The following is a 5,474-nucleotide window of genomic DNA, read 5'->3' on the forward strand; positions in this document are numbered from 1 at the left end:
TTACGCGTTTCACAAACAACAACACAATCACACAACTTCGGGCCTTTAATTTACTTGTCCCCTGGTTCGTTGCACTGCCGGGTCCCGTCAATCCACCTCTGTCAGGCGAAGGCAGACCTAAGATGCTGGCCCAGCGAAGAATTCTTGTCAGGGTTTTCCACGTTATCTTTATCGTAGGATTATGTTGGAATGCAACAGGTAATAAATACCCTACCTTGTCCTCTTTATCACAAGGTCGTAAAACATCCCCTGACATGTTTGGACTAGAGGACAAGGGCTTTCTACTCAGCATACTCATCCCCCCACTCTGTTTCTCTTAATAAATATGCCCTTGCAGGGTGGAGAGTTCAGACCTCCATTCGAACATCGCTGCACGCACAGCGACAAATGGACTCTCCACCTGCAGGTGTCTAAAAGGACTTACTTGTCTCCCGTGTGGTTCCTGCAAATTAAGTTGGAGTGAGCGAATCTCTAACAATTCTCTTCCCAGGACTTTCTCCTCCAGGTCCTCCTAATGGACGCTGTCTTGTCGACAATGCAGCACGTCCTTCTTCGTCAGACAGATAGCGGGTATGAGGGATCCCGGGTTTCGGCACCAAAATGTTAGAGATTTGCTCACTCCAACTTATTTTGCAAGAACCACACGAGAGACAAGCAAGTCCTTTTAGACACCTGCAGGTGGAGAGCTCACACGTTGAAGAAGTGAAGTCTAAAACTCTCCCTCCTGCAAGGGCATATTTATTGAGAAACAGAGTGGGGATAAGAGTAGGCTGAATAGGAAGCCCTTGTGCTCTAGTCAAAACATATCAGGGGGTGTTTTACGACCTTGTGTAGGATGGGACAGCTATCTTATTTATTACCGGTTGCATTCCAACATAATCATACGATAAGGATAATCTGAAAAACCCTAACAGTAACGTTGTCATTGTGTTTCAAATATAAATGTTCTCTACCACTATGATCCTCTCTTTGGTCTTGTTTAATGGTATTCCACTACCCACAACATGCTAGTGAAACACCCAACAAGAATGTGAAACTACTATTATTAGCATTGGGTTAGGGTTGTTTGACTAACGTTTATGTTAGATTACTACATATCTGAGAAAGGCGGTTGTCATCGTTTTGGCGAATGATTTGACCCACATGCAGGAAACCAACTCAGAAGTTCAGAATGAGTGATGAGTGTTTATTGGAGGAGATGCGGTGGAGGCAGAGCGGGAGGATCTGCGCTAGGAGCAAGGAGCAGCAACGGCGGAGCGTGTGGAGTTCAGCCAGACGGGGTGGATCTTGGCGGTGAGCCGTGGAGGGAATCTGCCAACAAAATACACAAGGCTTGGTCAGAGGATACGACGTGGCTATGGCGGAGATCTTACAGCAGACCTGAGGATCAGGAGAACGTGGCGTCGATGAGCAAGAGGGTATCGAGGAGCCAAAGGCACAACCGTGGAGGTGATCACAACAGGTAGGACACGACGAGCAATTGACAGCATGCTCCTTAAGAGCCCTCCTTTAACGGGCCTGATGAGCTCCAACTGGGTCCTCTGCCACTCTGCTCACGGTTGCTCCCTGTGGAAAAAGGAGGTACACCACCCCGGACCCTGACAACGGTAAGACAAAACCAGGAGTTACTGTAGCTACTCTCTGTAACGTAAATTAGTCATGTGTAATCTCTAAAGCCAAAATTGACTGCATATTTACTGCTGATGACTCCTAACATGCTATCACATTTTAGGGCTTTTCACACTGCACGTTCTTAGCCTCGGGGCTATCCTTAGCCATTTTCAATATGAATTTATATTAAAGGAGAACTTACCAAGTGCGAACAAAGTCCATTGTTGTCAATAGATCCGAGGCAACGGTTGAAGATCCGTGCAAAGGTGGGTGCTAGTTGTTCAGCACAGACTTTCAAGCAGGAATGTGACACGCCGTCTGGGCCCGGTGCCTTCCTGATGTTTTGTCTCCGGAACATGTGGCACACTTCTTTCTCGCGGATCTGGAGTGCGGGCGCGGCCTCTGCAAGAGAGTAGGTGACAACGGTGGTGGAGGAGTGGACAGAGCGGTTGTGGGGGGAGGTGAGTATGTGGATTGTGCTGCAGGAGGTCCTGTTGTGTGGGAGGACCGATCAAACCTGCAGTAGAACCTGTTTAGCTGGTTTGCAAGCCTTGGGCTCTCCACAGGACAGGGGGTTCGTTTTTTGAAGCCCGTGATGCTCTGCAGACCTTTCCACACTGTTGAGGGATCAGGATTGGCAGAGAGGTGTCTCTCCAGGCTCTCCCCGTAATACTTGCTGGCTTTCCTGACCTCTCGGTTCAGTGTGTTTCTGGTCTGCTTGAACAGGTCCCGGTCGCTGCTCCTGTAGGTCTCCTCCTTGACTTTGCGCAGCCTCCTGAGGTTCGGTGTAAAACAAGGTTTGTCGTTGTTGTACGTGTGGTGAATTGTCTTTGTTGCTCCGCTGGTCTCCAAAAAAACACTTGGTGGAAGATGGCTGGCTGAGAGAAGGAACACTTCAGTGACACACGGCTGATTGGGAAAATATTTTATTCAACCGATGTCAGAGTGAAGTTTCTCCAAATATTCGAGTGACCCAAAAGCAAAGATGTTAGCTGCTCCCTCTCGTCTCCCAGGCATCGTATCTCTTATACTCTTATATCGCTTTGAATAACAGCTGCGGTTCGACTCTCAGTATACTTGTTGTTTTCGTTGTCCCTAAAAGGCCATCTACTCGGTTCTTTTGTGGTCACGGACAACTGGCCCTTCTACATTCTAGGTACCTATACATTACTGAAACTAAACCTCCCTGTCCAGCACAAATAACCTATGCGTAATCCCACTGCTGCCGGCCCGGTGTTCTAAGGCAACATGCAGAGACACATGCAGGCTAAAATTTACAACATACGTGCAGAAGGTCTTAGTCTGCACACACGGATTCTCACAAAAACTGATGTATGATGTGACAGTGTCAGTGAGTTCATGCAGGTCTGAAGGTGCAGCTTCAGAAACTCCCCAATCGGTGCAGTCAAAGCGAGCTTGGATGTCCTGCCTTGTCTCCACTGTCGACTTCCTCACAGTCCTCACCATAGGCTTAGAAGTCTTTAATTTCTGCCTGTAGGCCGGGATCAGATGAACGAACTACACAGTGGTCCGAGAGTCCTAAAGCCGCACGAGCCACAGAGTGGTATGCATCTTTAATGACGGTGTAGCAGTGGTCCAGTGTCTGTGCCCCTCTGGTGGGACACGTTATGTGCTGTCTGTATTTGGGGAGTTCATGTGCGAGGTTCGCCCTGTTAAAATCATCCAGAACAATGATTAGTGAATTTGGTAGAAGTTTCTCCATGTCTGACACCTGGTCAGCCAGCATCTGCGTGGCTTCACTCGCACGTGCGTGCGGTGGAATGTAAACAGCCGCCATGACGATCGAGGAGAACTCCCGTGGTGAATAGAACGGCCGGCAGTTCATGAAAAGTGTTTCTAGGAGAGGGCTGCAAGACTCTTTCAACACCGTGACATCAGTACACCAACGTTCATTAATATAGAAACAGAGACCACCTCCCATTGATTTTCCAGTGAACTCCGCGCTGCGATCTGCACGCAATAGCCGAAACCCAGCTAACTCCACGGCGTGGTGCTGGGTGCGTCCGTCAAGCCACGTTTCAACGAAGCACAGCGCGACGGATCTTCTCAAGTCCGTGTTCTTTGATGTGAGGAGCAGGAGTGCTTATTGGGGGGGGGGGGGGGGGGGGGGGGTTATTGGTTTTTATTCAATAACAATATTTTTTGCCAAATTGCAATAGACTGACATGTGCCCATTCAAATGGGTACCACCAGACATTAAACTGCATTGATAAACGAGGGCTTAAACGTGATTGTCTGTCTGCACTCGGCATAATTTCTCTGTTTATGTGAACATGTTCACATATGTGTCAGTATGAATTATGTGAACGTATGACTGTCGCGCGGAGAATGATATAGGTGGCTATCCGTTGCGATATTGATATTTTAACAGAGAAAGAATGCTACGCTTTCGCAGAGCATCAAAAATATTGAAATAGCCTCTTATATTTCCTCCCCACGGAAATCTTTAGTAAAAGGCGAAATATTTATTCCATCTGAAGAGAAGAAAGAGAGAGCTGATAATCTGGGTCAAACCGGGCCACCCCACTGCTGGTCAACCAAATTCACAGGCATTCTCACACTCAAATTGCAGCAACCATTCCTTCTAATACAAACAATAGACGTTCATAGATTTACTATACTTACAAGGACTCAACTTAAATAGAAGGTTTAAACGAGTATTTTGTGTTAATTAATGTATTTTTTACTTTAAACATTGTTGGCGCACAGGATTGTAGGTACCTGATCGAACACTGACGGCGCTCGTTCTTTCAAACGGTATCACCTATCGATTGGGCGACTATTTTGCAACAGTTGTATGTCTTGGTACGTGTACTTGTAAGGGATCGGACAGTACAGCCAAGTGCGTAGCGACAGACTTTATTGTGGAAGGGGATGATGGGAACAGCTGGCGCTAGAGCGACGACCGGGCTGGAGAGGACAAACGATTCTGCGGGATTTCCAATAGTCAAGCGAGTCAGTATCTCAGGGACTGATGAGCGAAGCAGCATCAAGGGACAGACTGACACTTAGGTGTGCGCTGGCGGCGCTGATATCTCGCTGTCCATGAGCCCGTGGCAGGTGACGGCGATTCCACTGACAGGTGGGCGTGGTCCTGTCGCAGGTGGCACCAGCACGTGACAGTACTTTTGGTATGAGAGAATGGGAAATGATCCCATCTCTGTGTTTTATTTGAAAATTTGTAATTTCATAACTTTATTCAACACAAATCGGGAAACAAAATATGATCGTAATTTCTCAAATGGTTTCTCAAATTTCAGAAATGCTCTATATCTCTCTTGTGTCGCAAATAATTGAGGCTTTTGACGTTGCTGGCATGGTTTGGAGTGTAATTCACCTCCACTGCGATGGTGGCTGTAATATTAGGTGAACTACGGTAGTAGGAACCTTTGAATAGCGCGGTATTCCTGAGGGGTGAATAAACGAGGGGGGACCCTTTTGACTGTTCAATCCTACTACCGTCTCACGTCTGGTTCTTCAACGTATTACTATTAATTATAAATTAATAGATAACCCAACATGGTGTCAGAAGTGGTGCTAAAAGGAAGATACCACGGAGTTGGAGGTCCCGGACATTGAAAGCCTCACAAAAGGGGGAGCAGGTGCAGTCCGTGTGCGTGACGGTGTGGAGACGCAAGCATGAGAGGTTCCATGTGCCGCCACCGGAGAAATTCACGTTCAAGCCAGAGGAATGGCCGAAGTGGATAAAGCGCTTTGAAAGGTTCAGAGTAGCATCCGGACTGGAAACACAACCTGAGGGAAACCAGGTAAATGCCTTAATCTACACAATGGGAGAAGCGGCCAAGGATATCCTCACGTCATTAAGATTGACTGACAGAGAG

The 5,474-nt window shown here is 47.4% G+C and overlaps 1 long non-coding RNA gene and 1 other non-coding gene across 2 annotated transcripts; both read right to left on the minus strand.

The window, feature by feature from the left end:
• Positions 1-659: 659 nt before the first annotated feature.
• LOC137840691 (uncharacterized) lies at positions 660-3,730 on the minus strand. Its single transcript, XR_011087596.1, has 3 exons — positions 1,814-3,730; positions 1,381-1,598; positions 660-1,311 (listed from the first exon to the last, which is right to left on the minus strand). It is a non-coding gene; the product is annotated as an uncharacterized lncRNA (long non-coding RNA).
• Positions 3,731-4,011: 281 nt separating this feature from the next.
• LOC125976512 (U5 spliceosomal RNA) lies at positions 4,012-4,126 on the minus strand. Its single transcript, XR_007484387.1, has one exon. It is a non-coding gene; the product is annotated as a U5 spliceosomal RNA (small nuclear RNA).
• Between the last annotated feature and the right edge of the window lie 1,348 nt (positions 4,127-5,474).

Source organism: Syngnathus scovelli, chromosome 10 (assembly GCF_024217435.2).
Source record: "Syngnathus scovelli strain Florida chromosome 10, RoL_Ssco_1.2, whole genome shotgun sequence".
In the NCBI taxonomy this organism is placed as follows: domain Eukaryota; kingdom Metazoa; phylum Chordata; class Actinopteri; order Syngnathiformes; family Syngnathidae; genus Syngnathus; species Syngnathus scovelli.